General features: G+C 32.8%; 1 long non-coding RNA gene across 1 annotated transcript; it reads left to right on the top strand.

Moving 5' to 3' along the window:
* Positions 1-10,839: 10,839 nt before the first annotated feature.
* Positions 10,840-14,954, top strand: LOC143046028 (uncharacterized). Its single transcript, XR_012969059.1, has 3 exons — positions 10,840-11,187; positions 11,285-11,411; positions 14,331-14,954. It is a non-coding gene; the product is annotated as an uncharacterized LOC143046028 (long non-coding RNA).
* Positions 14,955-15,574: the final 620 nt, after the last annotated feature.

Here is a 15,574-nt window from a genome sequence, read left to right as displayed (position 1 = left end):
TTATTCGACAGGTCCAGTTCGGACATACATGCCATATTTCGAAATCGTTGTTTTCTCTCACAAATTGTAACCATAGAGAAAAAGAAGAGAATAAAGAAATTATTGAACCAGCTAGTGATTCTAAGCAGTGATTTTTCTTTAGTTTCAAAACAGTAACTGCATATTTCTATGTTAAGTTAATCTTTTAATAATGTAACTATTGTTAAAAGTAGTACGAGTTGTTTTATTTGGTATTGAAGTGGCATTTCTTATGTGAAAGGCTTTTTATTCCTTTCATAACGGAAGTACCATGATATACAGTGAGCATCTGATAAATTTGTTGAATACAAAAAAAGATAACAATCTTTACTCCTCTTTAGGTATCGGTTACAATATCTTGTTGAATCGAACACCGCGGTAGGAAAAAGAAAAAAATCACTTTCATAGAATCCGATGGATTTTAATCCCTGCACCTGTCTGTTCGGGGACCCTTTGATTGTACAGTAATAATAACGTATTTAACCCTAAGGTGTACACATTTAATAATGAAAATCTGATAAGAGATGCTATCGTTTTCATTAAGGCCTACAAAACTATTATTATTTTGAACGAATGTCAAGAGCTATTTTACAACAGTTCTGATATAGAATCGCAAATATTGACGGTATAAGTGACATAAACAGCTCTGTATTTGTATACAGATTTCTATCAAATGAAATGAAACGCTTCGCTATAGTAAAAAATTATTTGGAGTAACTATGAATACTAGCGACTTTGTGTGTTAAATTATAACCGAACAGTTACTCTAACACATAAATAAAGTCAAACCAAAGTTGTCTATAAAAAAATAATTACAAGCAATAATAATAAGGAATGGCGAAAAGTTTGAACTTTTATAGTTTTGTTATGAAATCTAGGATTTTCTTTATTATGAAATCGAATATATTTCTATCAACCAATAACCTTGACTGTGGCTCTTATTTTATTCTGAATATTTTTTTTTTTTTTTGAAAATCAGTATGACGTGGTTTTTTTTTTTGTTTTTTTTTGCAGTGAATTCTTTGTTCAACCGATTTGACAGCTTTCTTCTCACGTCATCCTCAAATTCTTAAGGTTTCATAAATTTAGCTTTTCGCGCTAAATTCATTTTTTTCATATGAATTCGAATGATACAGAGTTTGGTTATCCTTTATTCGTGGCGACTTTCTTTTGTGTTTCAGTTTTTAAAAGTTATTGCTTTTGGGTCTTTCTATCAAAATGTATTACAATTTCACGCTTACAAATCAATTTAAATAAAGCTGCAATAATGATATTATCATTTGACTTAATACAGTTTTATACAGTTTATGATTTGGCTGTATATAAGGGCAAGAGAGCGCGTCTTTCGTTATGTATAAATAAAGTGCAGAATAAAGATGGTATTCTACAGAAATCTGAATATATTGTTCTGAAATCGATTTCTGCTATTTTTTTATTCAAACGCAGAATCTTTATGATAGATAAAAATATCTTAGTTCAATTTTCCCATTGTTAGTAAAAATAAGCATTCTAAAATCTACAGCAAGTTATGAAACTCAACCAGATGTTTTTAACAAATTTACGGACGTTATCATATATGTGTAAATAATAAAACGTTTGCGTTGACGGCAACCCAACACATCACACAAACATACCCAAAAGCTAAATACAGTTTATATAAATAAGGATGTGGTATGAGTGACAATAAGACAACTCTCCATAAAAGTCACAATGTGTAAAAAAGTAAACAATTATAAGTAAAAAGTTCGGCCTTCAACATGGAGCCTTTACTCACACAGAACAGCAAGCTTCATTTGTTACGATATGTGGAATAAATTCCTACCATATGTCAGCTTTTAATGTTTATATTGTAGTCTGGTGGCACGTTACAGAACCAGTGGAACTCTGTGGAGTACGTTAGTGGCCTGTTGCCGCGTTGGCAAAATATTTACTTTTTAGTACCCTTTTCGACATACCAACTTTTCCCGTGCCTGTGGTATTCCAAACGTCCCATCGCACATTCCAATCTTCAACTCAGTAAAACCTACCTTTTGGATTTGTCCATTTCGAATTATGAACGAAGTATTTGCCACTGAACTTTAAAAAAACAACAATCAATTAATCAGTGGTGTTTGTGGTGATGTTTGTTGTTGTTGATGTAGTGTTTGCTGTTGTGTCAATTGTTATGTATTGTCATTGTTGTTCTGGTGGTGGTGGTGTGGTTTTTATGATGGTGTTTGTTGTTGTTGTGGTGGTTTGTATTTGTTTTTGTTTTGGGGATGATAATAGTGTTTGGTATTGTTCTGTTGGTGTTTGTCTTTGTTACTTTTGTTGTGATGGTGGTGGTGGTGTTTGTTGTAGAGGTTTTATTGGTTATAGTGGAGTTGTTTGTTGTGGTTGCAATGATATTTGTTGATGATGATGTTGAGTTGGTGTTTTTATGTTGTTTTATTTTTTGTGGTGGTGACTGTTGTTGTATTTTATTTATAACCTTGGTTGCAACTGTTGTTATATTTTACTGTTAACCAGATCTTTGTCCTTGTTAACGAAGAAGCATGTTTTGTTTCTATTAAATGAGCTCACAAAGAGCATATTACAATATAAGACATTACTTGAACAACGGCACAAAACAATAATCATGCATATATACATACATAGAAAAGAAAAGGCAGTTTGAACCTGAATGAATTACACACACATATAAGTATAAAACCGTAAAAATCTACATGTGAGATACCACTTAAATCAATCACATATAATTCCAAAGTTACTTTATAAAAAAATGAAATCCTATATACCTTAATTTATGTGATATCTAAAGACATAGTGGTGAAAAGATATATAGTCCATTGAAATACGAGACATCACCGAAAAAACTTGCATATATAAACAACTGAAAATGTGCGCCCAAAAGGAAAGAGCCAACACTAAATCAACATCAAGAAATGGACTATTAATCATGGAAAGGGAAAGATTTTCCCGTATGTAATAATTATGGTATGAAAATGACCATGAGAAATAGACCAAGGCAAATGAAGTACAACGAAACTGGTACGTTGACATAATTCTCATAAAAGTCGGAGCATTTAGGAAAATCTGTATTATTAACAAAGGATATGTCGTCTAAATATCTTCAAACAGTGTTGAAAATATCTATATATAAAAAAAAAAAAAAATAACAACTTTTGAATTTCATGCGTCCGAAATACTTTTCTGGATTAAACATCATAAGGAACGCTCAAAGCCGAATTAGGAGAATGGGTCGATCTTTTTAACTCTCGAAGTAATTTCTAAACTGTACTTTACTTAAACGGTAAGAAAAAATGCTGAAAGATGAGCACAGTTATCCACCATTGGAAATCTTATTTCATGACGGTTTGGTATAACTCCAAAAAAAAAAAATGGCTAAATTAAGGCAACATATACGTAAACCAGCGATATTTTGCTAATTTACGAAATTTAAAACGCAATTTAAACACGTCGAACTGCAGTGGAATATTAAAAAAAAACCATCTGTGTTGCATTATACTTCCAGATACCGTATAAAAGCAGTTAAACTTTTCCTGGTGAAACAGGTCTGTTAATGTGTAGGCTTCAGGTAAAAGCGACGGAAACTATGCATTTCTTATAAATATAAGTGTCGAGTTCTCGAAAATGCGTCCATAGAATTGTGTGCTTTATTACAGTAAATATCAGCTATGTAATAATATGAATATATTTAGGGAGGGGGCATCGGATTCCTTTTTTGTCGTCTAGATCTAAATCATATAAGTTGAATGCTTTCTGATTTATGAAAAACTACGACTATGCAGCCGGATGCATTAACCACTTTTCGCTTTAAAAAATATATTTAGTCGTTTTGACGCTTTTCCACTGAAAAAAAAACCAATTCTTTTCAGATCCAAAAAGTATTTTTTTATGTAAATTGTGTTAACAGATACAGAAAGACACAGAATGTCGAAAGACTATTCTATTAACTAGAAAATAGTTGTGTGATAAATGTTGTATAACGAGCAAAATTCGTAACTAGATATTGATGGCAAACTGTATTTCGACAGAACGTAGCTTATCCAAGACTTTTGATGAATCAAAACACTCCATAACTGGCAATAACCTATATCGTTTTGTTAAAATATTTAATAACTAGTTACTTTGTGATGTTAAAAGTCCCAATTTTGAGAGCAGAACTAAAGTAGTATATATTAAAGAATAACAACAGATAATTTGAACGTTGATCTCTTTGACATGTTAGAGTTAAAGCGCTGTCTTTGGAATATTTGTTTTAAACATATCGAAATTTCAGTCATTTTACCTGAAAATTTGACTTTTAAATGTATGTAATAGCACCTGCAAGTTATGCATTTGTTTTCGTTAGTAAAATTCATCTGCTTTTGATATTTTGGAATTCTATAGAAATTTTATTTAAAGTTAATTTCCCATCATTTCATAAAAATCCGTTTGTATGTTGTTTTTTTTTCAAGAAAAAAACAAAGTGAGAATGGTACAAACACCTAAATTAAAACATTTCCCACGCAGAGAATCCGTTTATCAAATCTTTGTAGTTCTCTCGTGCATTATCATGCACGTGTTGTCATCGATGCAAAGAATGTAAAATCCCGAGTTGTCGCCATATGAACTGCTATATCAGTGTCACGCTCTGCTAAATGTGTCGTTCTCGTCTGTGAAGGAATTCACAAGGTCATTAAAATTTCATATTTATACTTTTTTTCAAAATAAATAACATGGACAGATATTTAACTATTGATACATCAAGCTAATTTGCCATTTAAACATTAAATTGATTACTTAATGTTAATCTTGATTAACACATACCACTGCACATAACCATACAAAGTTATAAGAGGAAAGTTGGTGTCAGAAGAAAGTTACCCATCCATTTATGACATTTTAAAAATATGACATTTAAAAAATATCGGTTTCCACAGCACCGACCCATGTACTGATCTGAACGATTTGGATCATTAAATATTTAATTGATCGTCAAGTTGCCAGAATTTTTGATTAATTTTGAGACAATTTATGTACAATTAGTACTCTTTACCCCTGTCCATTAAAATTGTCAGTTTTAATACCAGCTGAAATAAATATTTTGACTCGTAAAAAAAATTTGATTTATAGATTTTGCTACAGCCAAACCAGATGTATCTTTGTAAGTGCATTGAAAAGCGACAAATAAATGTGTTGTCCATTGAAAAGATTTTATGACAATATTACAATAATAGCTATGATATTGAACCAATATTCGCACTGACATGGCATTACTCACTATTAATCAATCAAATCAGTTATAAGAATAAAATTTTGTGAGTATTTGGAATTTTCATTATACGAAACCTTTTTAAATGAAGTAATTCTGGTAAAACTGCTTTTACTTAACAATGTAAAGAGTAAACTAATTTTGACCTCTAAAATTTCACAAACTGGACATTCATATTCTTTTTATTTATATAATGAGTTTCTTTTTATGTGCACTTGAACATAAAAGTATGTTATATTATAGTTATTGACCAAGCAAGTAACCTTATTAACCAAAACGACGTAAAAGTTCGGGTTAAATGTTCACCCGAGCCGTGCAGATTAAGCCATACATACTGACTTGCTTGGTCAATATTTTGGTGTTAGACAGTTAATTTGTAAAGCAGATGAAGGGTAGTGTTATCCCGCTATGCCAAGACTGGATCCTGCAACTCGTATCAACGTCACCGATCGTCTTCAGTCTGGATAATGTCAAATTACACATAAACTCGCCCGACAATTCAATCTACACCAAAGCACAATTTCATGCCTTTGGAAGATCAAGGTCTTCTTAGAAAAGGTAGACCATCCATGCGCAAACCAAAGATCGGTATATATTGAGTGTTCATACTCAACTACATCTTCGCTTGCCTAGATAGCTCAACTAAAGGCAATATTAATGTATTGTCATGGTCCTCGAAGACTCCAAATTTGACAACACATTTGTTACATTTGGAGGACGAGTTTTTCAACAGACTGTCGGTATTCCAATGAGAACCCAATATGCCCTCTTCTTGCCAACTTGTTTCTGTATTATTTTGAAGCTGACTTCTTACAGAATAGGAACCTCTTAGGAAGAAAGATAAGAAGTTGGCAATATCCTTTAACTTTACTTTCCGCTTTATAGATGATGTTCTCTCACTAAATAATTCCAAATTTGGTAACTATGTTGAACGCATCTATCCCATCGAACTAGAGATAAAGGGAAAACGGTACTATTTATTCTTCCATAGGCGACAATACTAACAATTTCTAAATTTACCACTTTTTATAATAAAAACCTGGATAAAACAGTTATGTGTGGTGTTAGTACTTTATTATTCTATTTTAAAAATTAAAGCCAAATAGTGTCATGACCAATTTCCAACGGAGCTTGTTTATGTTATCCATGCCCACCGTCATTTTACACCAATTTTTGGAAATTTTGGAAGCCTTTTCGAATAATTCTCTAGAAAATATTTCAATAGGTTTTAAAATTTATATTGTAAATTTACACACTACAGTTATTCATAGATAATTAAAAAAATATATTGTAACCTTACATCCAATCACAGCGCTCCTAATTTGACTTCCTTCACCTGCCTTGGGTACACAAAAGGCCAACCTAATGCTGGGAAAATGTAATACTACCGTTTTCCCTCTAAAGGATACAACAGATACAGTTAAATCAGCCTCATATCTTGACAATGACGGTCGGTTGAAAACAAAACTTTTCGACAAAAGAGATGATTTCAGCTTCCCAATTGTGAACTTTCCATTTCTAAGTAGCAACATTCCAACAGCGCCTGCATACGAAGTATATATCTCCCAATTGATACGGTATCCCCGTGCTTGTATTTCCTATCATGACTTCGGCAGAGGATTGGTGCTCACAAGGAAACTATTAACCAAGAGGTCCAAATAGTAATTTTTACGGAGGCCATCACGACTTGGTTGACCGTTATGGAATAACCGTTTCACAGATGATATCGGATATGTTCCTTTTACTTCGTAACTACAATCCCCTTCCCTTTTCATGAATGTTACCTTCCGAATTGGACTATTTACCGGGTTTGTAATAACATGAGCAACACGACGGGTGCCACATGTGGAGCAGGATCTGCTTACCCTTCAGGAGCACCTGAGATCACCCCCAGTTTTTGGTGGGGTTCGTGCTGCTTAGTCTTTAGTTTTCTATGTTGTGTCATGTGTACTTTTATTGGTCTGTTTGTCTTTTTCATTTTGAGCCATGGCGTTGTCAGTTTATTCTCGATCTATGAGTTTGACTGTCCCTCTGGTATCTTTCGCCTCTCTTTTTTAGTAACGAAGTTAGTATGCAACGCCAACAACACCTCACTCATTGGACCAAATCAGTCAAGCGTTGCAGCATGAATTGATGCCACATGTCCGAAAACAAAATTTGATAGGTCCATGCCATGGAAATAACAGTTTTAGCCCCACATGAAAGGTCAGAATGGATACTGACTTTAATGTGACTGGCCGAATGTATCGTATAAGACTGTGTTTTTTTATTTATTTGTTTTGTTAGTTTCCTGTAAATCATTCTTTTGTGAAATTATTATCTTAATTTTCCAAAGATTTGCAGTAAAATTTTGGAAGAGCACAGGAAAGTTTGGAAAAAAGCAATATTAGTCCTCTTCAGTTATAACAGAGGATAGAAGACAAATATTTTGTGTTCCAATTAAGGGCCCTTGATGGGCACCATGACATTTATACACACACAATAATCGACTGTTTTTGTAAAATAAAAATCGTTTACAACGAAATATATTTTAGCAATGAGTTGTTCTCAAACATCATCTTTAGGCCGTTGGAGTATCCTTATTTCATATTAATAATTGTGCACTTATAGAAGTGTATTTTTCAAAGAAATTTCAGCTTAATGTAAATATCAGAACCTTTGTGGAAACAAACTTACCAGCATAGCCAATTACCGTAGAATTTCTTTAGGAATAAAAATATGATAAAACGTGAATAACTAATTTCATTACATAATTGTTTTATAAGGATTCCATCATTTTGGTAGGCAGAAAACAATTACGTGGTGCATTAAGATGTGTGTCAAATCATCCATGGCTGCACGTGCGTGCGACAAATTTCGATGATGCGAAGAATATTTAAAACAAGAATGGAAAACTATGATATAACTTGTAATGTACTACTGGGTTTAGAATTAGAATGTAATTATTTAAAAAAGTATGGTTTTTCATGATTGTGGTGGTAAAATAGTTGAACATTGTTTTTTTATTAAGTATAAATGACTGCAACACTTCAAATGAAATGTGATTTCTTCGCCCTGTGAAAGTTTCCCACACGCACTAAGGGGACGACCATTTGATATTCTGGGGGGGGGGGGGGGGGAGTATTTGTTTCTGATCGGTTATTTATTTTTGTAAACTAAGAGGACGGATTATTCATTTTCTGCACTATTGAAGCAAGATTTTTCATTTTCATTAAAGCAAGGGACTGATTATTCATTTTCACAACTATCGTTTTGATATTCGAAAATATACAATATACAATTTTTAAATGATTTGTTTATTATAAATAATACATATAGTATAGTCAAGTCATTATAAAATTGAGAATGGAAATGGGGAATGTGTCAAAGAGACAACAACCCGACCAAATAAAAAACAACAGCAGAGGGTCACCAACAGGTCTTCAATGTAGCGAGAAATTCCCGCACCCGGAGGCGTCCTTCAGCTGGCCCCTAAACAAATATATACTAGTCCAGTGATAATGAACGCCATACTAATTTCCAAATTGTACACAAGAAACTATTAAAATAATACAAGACTAACAAAGGCCAGAGGCTCCTGCCTTGGGACAGGCGCAAAAATGCGGCGGGGTTAAACATGTTTGTGAGATCTCAACCCTCCCCCTATACCTCTTACCAATGTAGTAAAGTAAACGCATAACAATACGCACATTAAAATTCAGTTCAAGAGAAATCCGAGTCTGATGTCAGAAGATGTAACCAAAGAAAATAAACAAAATGACAATAATACATAAATAACAACAGACTACTAGCAGTTAACTGACATGCCAGCTCCAGACTTCAATTAAACTGACTGAAAGATTATGATTTCATCATATGAACATCAGGCACAATCCTTCCCGTTAGGGGTTTAGTATCATACCATCATAACATATATGAGAAGAACATAACCCGTGTCATTCAATGAAACCATTTAATTAGATTAACCCTCCCCCTCTGCAGAAATGAATCTTTTAAATCCCAAACTGCATAAATATGTATTGCATACATACACAGTATTAAAGTTTTGTTATAACTAGGCACTTATAAATGTATTGGCAAACATATTATGCCGAGCGGAGCGAGCAAAAAAAAAAAAAAAAAAAAAAAATTTGAAGGGTTTTGGAGCCACTGAAGGCCCAAGAAGCTATAGAACAAATGATCATGCTTTCTGGGTGTTCTGAAGACCCTTTCATAATCTGAAAATGAAGTTTTGTTTTAATAATTTTTTGACAATATTTATTTTGGTCTCAAAGCAAAATGTATAAATTCAGTGTAAGACTGAAGTTTCTAGGGACAACATCAAAAGACCAATGTGCATGATAAAGCAAAAATGGAATTCACACAGTTAAGTCTGTGGCTGCTTTTTTTTTTAAACTCATGATCAAGTTCATAACAGAATTACTAGATTACAAAAGGAATGCAACACTAACAGAATACAGAAAGGCAATCAATGAACAAAAGACAAATAAAAAAGAAACATTGATCCCGAAAAATCAGGGCTATAAGTCTGAGGGAAAACAGAACTTTCTTCTTGCAAGGCCGTGAACACAATTTGATATGGAGACAAGCGTTTGGTTTTGAAATTTCCTACATGTAGTTACGGCCCTGTTAAAATAAAAGTGAGGTAAGGTTTCCTGAGACAATATACCTCAAGTTAAGTGACCAATTTTCAGACATTTCAAGTATATTTAAATAATATTTATACTTTTGTTATTAAAAAATTTGGGAATTGTTTCCCGATTTTTTTGGGGAAAAAGTTGAATTATGAAGAATCTGGTGCCATCTCATACTTTAGATTAGAGCTGCTGAGTTATTTATTTTCAATTCATTGCAAGTCAGGTAATTTATTTTCAAACTACCACAGAACAAACCATTTATTTTTGTGATTATCAAGGCTGAGTTATTTATTTTCAAAATCCTCCTGCCTCCCCCCCCCACCAGAATATCAAATGGTCGTCCCCTAAGATTGCTTCAGATTTGGTGCATAGCTAGATTGAAATCGACATTTAACTTATGCACTGTGGCTCGAATAAAGAATTCAATAATTTTCTGGTGAGTTTAAATTACATCTCAAACTCATATCAATATGGCTGTGAGATTTAGTGTAGACTTTCGCAATGCATATGATATGAAATGCAAATGAACATAATATACCGAATTTCGTACGCACGCAATGAATATCTGGAATAGCCGCTTTGAGAAATGCTAGGGGTCAACGAAACAACGGGAAATTATAGTGGAAATAGAATATTTAATTTGATGCAATATATGCGCTTTTAGAAAATAAAAATCTTCGACACAAAATACAGGAATTCTGAACGTATCACAACATGAACATAAAAAACTGAATAGATCAGTGACCCTGTTATACTGGTGCAAACGTTACTTTATCCATGTGTAGAGTTCTTCACTTTCATTTAAAAACATTCCATGATTCCACCTCTAGAATTTCAATGCAGTTTTCATAACATTTACTAAATGCTTAACCGTTATTATCAAATTTCATTTCCGTGAATTGTTTTCATATTTTTCCTTTTCAGACAATTCTCATTTCCCATATACCAGGACAGTAATTGAATATGATGATGGCAAGTCCATCTGACCGTTATGTTCGGATACAATTTTCCATTGTTATTTAGCCTCCGATCGATGCAGATACTGAATGCATGTTTTGAGATCTATATCGATTTTCAATGGTATGTTTCAAATCTCACATTTCACATAAATTATTAATTCTGCTGAGTCGTTTTGGATGACGATTCAATACAGCAGACATGTAAAACAAGCATGACGACACCTAATTCCAAGAGGAGTTTATACGTAGAAGTAATCCTAGACATTATTGGTTTGGCATAATTGATTACAAGATTGTTATTAACATACATCTAAAGGTGAGTAAAATTACTGTGAATAATTTATCTGGCGTCGTTATATTATTGATGAACTTTGAAAAACAGGTCAATACGAGTAAAAAGCTACTGTTTACAGGTATGAAAAAAAGGAGCTGTGGAATATAAATCAACAAGACAGGGAACCAACAACACCATGACGTCTGGTTTCTGGAATAACCATGTAAGCTCGTGACCGAAAGTTTGGATAGTCAAACTACCAAAAAGTACGTACAACATTTCTAATAAGGTCATCAGAAAAAATAATATGAAACTATGCTTGAAGATAAGTCACTGTGTTATATTTGTTATTAAAGCTAATCCTTTATCCACTTTCTGCCACTGTTCGATTTCTTTCTTATAAAAAAAATGAATGATGATTTAAATCCTAGGCCTACTTGTCAGGTGAAGATGAATGATTGCGAAATATGACAATACTTTTTTAACAAAATAGACCGAGTTATAGAACTTTCATTTATAATGGAAATGTCTTATGGTATTTTCTCGTGAATACATTGAATGGTTGCAATAGAGATGACAAATATTAAATCGCATTTGTAAATATTTTTTTGAATTTTTGTTGTAGACCTGGATTGCATTAAAAATTATACCAGTTTACTTAGCATACTGTTAAATCTTAAATGACAAAGAAACTAATGAAAGGAAAATCTGACCTAAGATATGTGCATCTTTAATGACTTTTAAGGCTACACAAAACAATCACTTACAAATACTGGAGCATCGGGTTGTCTTTTAATAGAGATAAACATACATATAAAAAGGAGATGTGGTATGATTTCCAATGAGACAACTCTCCACAAGAGTCCAAATGATACAGATATTAACAACTATAGTCATCTTATGGCCTTTAATAATGAGCAAATCCCATACCGCATAATGATAGTCAGCTATTCAAGGCCCGATGTATTACCGTTTAATACAAAAGATTTTATCTTATGATTATAAGATGACTATGTATATTTCATACTTTGCTTAATATCATTTATTTATACTATAGTTGCATGTGTAAGTTTATTTTATATATTTCTTCATGACATTCTGTTATATGTGGTTATGTGTCCTTTTTGATTGCTATTCAAAAATCATTCATTATAAAAAATAAATAAGATGTCAATGACAGTACAAGGGAAATAACTCTATTTGAACTTTTGTGATAAATTTGATAACCATCAATACTTGACATAAAAGATAATAATGATGTCCAATTTGATATCGATTCAAACTGATAAAGTTTTATAAACAATACAGATTTATTGTTAGATTGCTAGCCACAAAATGTTTGAATATTTAAAAACAGGAACAAAATTTAAATACATTCTACTTCGGGATATAGACTTTATGTAAGTACTCGTTTATATAAAAGACTGCAATATATTCGTGTACACTTGCTCGTAGTTATTACACTTTCGACCAAATTGTTAAAACAAAACAAAATTAGTAAAATAGTTGCGTTATTGTTTAAATATTCTGTTATTGAATTAACTCAGTGCCAACACAATGATAAAAAAAGAGAAAATCGAAAAACATCAAATATACAACAAATCAAAAGTAAAACATCCGGTATAAAAGTACAATATTTTCAATGTGCACGCCGCGTTCCTCTGTAATGTTATTTATTAACTTGAACCATCTGCACTGGGGGAAGGTCAAAGTTTTAGCCCTCATCCCTGTTATTTCTCCAAAATCTGTTATCTTTTTACTTTCTTTTATTTTCAATTATGGTATGTAACTGGTAGTACTACCAGTGACCCGTTTTGATAGTTAACTAGGATTGATAGTAAATAATAGATACATTAGTTTTGTAGTATATTTGTATTAATTTATCACAGAGAAGATAATTAAAACTAGAAGAAAATGAGAAAAAAAATAACAGATTTTTGAAAAAAAGGTGAAGCTAAAAATTTGGCATGTCCCCAAATATATACGTATGAGTTAAACAAAATAGTGATACTGCTTTTTACAACTTTTGCACTATATTGTTTCTGGTACTACTTATTATTTCACTGTATATACTCTTTTCTATCTATTATCCTACACCCTTCAATTATCCCCTATATCTTTATTATTTACCGCCTCGGTGTCGTCGTGGTAGAGTGTTGGCATCGAATTATGAGATCGTGGCTTCCACCTTAACTGAAATAATTCTGCGACCTATAGCCTATAACGCGGACCGATATAATCAGGGTTAGCTCTACCTCTACTCGAGTCAAATTCAATGCTTCGAAGTTTGTTATTGTCATCCTCCACTTATAATTAGCACGACATTAACGAGGAAGAGAACGGTAGTGAATTTTGATTAAAGACAGTACTACCCATTTTTAGTTGGAAAAGAGGGGCGAAAGATACGAGAGGGACATTCAAACTGCATAGATGGAAAATAAACTGATAACGCCATGGCTTAAAAAGAAAAAGACAAACAGACAAATAATAATACACATGCAAGACATTTGTTTTTGTTGTGTATACTGGAATATGTGTATTGTGTGTTTATCTAAATATGTTGTTTTTTTTTCGTTTTTGTTTTCCATTGGGTATTTATCTCAAAATGTATGATATTTTGTTTATTGTGTAAATAATTATTAATTTCTTTTTGTATGCAAAATCTTCATATACATGGAGGAAATAAAGATTCATTCATTCATTCATTCATTCATTCAACATAGAAAACTAGAAACTCTTTAACACGAACCCAACCAAAAACCTCCGGCCTCACCCCCTATGGATTTTACTAACCCTTTATGGATCCGTATGGGGTCAGTAGCAAACCATATAACTTATAGTGGTATAATGGCAATGGGGCAACTCTCCACCAGAGACCAAATTACAGAGAAGTTTACCAACTATTGGTCACTGTACGGCCTTTATGAATGAATAAGGCTATATGCTTGTATTATATCCAAATGAAATCTATCGAACTGTTACAACTATACATATCCAGACTATCGGCTAACGCATGACAGTAAGTAAAATACCCTCCTTCTTCGCTATGTTTTACTTACTTTTCGTACTTACTATAGTATTGAAACTCGAAAAAAAGAAATATCTGTCAAATATTTAAAAAGTAGATGCATGTGGCATATTTTGCATATTTATGATATTTAATGGGAGATTTTCTGTAATTTTAGATACCGGAATGAAGAGAGTGACATCAAGATGAGGCGACAATATTCAGAAACATCAACGCGATCAAACTTTGGCGGAGTAATATGTGCGCTGGGACTTCCATTTACAGTTATAGGTGTCATTCTAACAGCTGTTGGTTTTACTGAAGATAGTGAAGAAAGACATATATGGTACTTTAGAATAATTGGACCAGCTTTGTTAGGTTTGGCGATTCTTGCATTCATATCAGGATGTTGTTTGCGGGGGGTAATTGACTTTAGATACTTCTGTTGCTTTCCATGTTGTAGACCGAGGAAAAAGCAACAAAAAGTAGGATTAGACGATTTGGAGGAGTTAACGACGTTTGAGAAAATTGACTTGATTGATAAGGTTTCGCCCGCTCGAAAATTGTCATAGCATGTATATGTCATTGTAATATATCGAGTGATAACATGAAGCCCGGAGTGTAGTCCGATAACTTTAGATGTGTATCCAGACTAATGCAAACATAATTGCATTTTTGAAAGTACCAGAAACTGAAGTTACAAAGTTGGGACGATGAAGAGGAAGAACCTCAAAAGATGTTGATGACTTTGAAATAGATGTATTGAAACATCTAAATTTATCAAATAAAAAGAATAACTTAAGCTTGGCGACACATTTCTACATATAAATGAAGCTTTAGTATAAAACAGAAGATGTAGTATGATTAGCAATGCGACTACTATCCACCAAAGTTAAAATGAAGTGAATGTAGGCAAATATAGGCTACCATACGGCACTCAACAATGAAACAAACTCATTACGTGTGTTTGCCTTTCGGGATACGCAGCAATGTTTGGTCTAAATAATGCAAGGCTACACTTTCCAGTATCCACTCTTTTTCAAGTGGCAATTAAAATTCTCCGTCATTACCCCTATCGATTCACATTATAGAACTTACGTTTTCATTCGTCCTTTCCGTGAATATGCATCAAATATTTGTCGCTGGGCGTTACTGCAAATAATAATCAACAATTCAATCATATGGTTGGCTGAGAGACATAACTTTGAAAAGAAAAGATGTCAAACCGGAACGAATGGAAAATAACTGTGATATTCATGACTTGCCAAAGGCATTTTCCGAAAAAAAAAAACTGTAAAAGTATGACTGATGTTTATATTTCCATTATTTAAAAAAAAATGTTGAGCACACAATCATACATAATTGGTTAATGCGACAATATTTCCTACCAAGCAACAAAAACTGTGTACACTTACATCACAG

The sequence above is a fragment of the Mytilus galloprovincialis genome, chromosome 9 (genome assembly GCF_965363235.1).
Source record: "Mytilus galloprovincialis chromosome 9, xbMytGall1.hap1.1, whole genome shotgun sequence".
In the NCBI taxonomy this organism is placed as follows: Eukaryota; Metazoa; Mollusca; class Bivalvia; order Mytilida; family Mytilidae; genus Mytilus; species Mytilus galloprovincialis.
The sequence above is the reverse complement of the archived record's forward strand: the minus strand, read 5'-3'. Positions and strand labels throughout refer to the sequence as shown.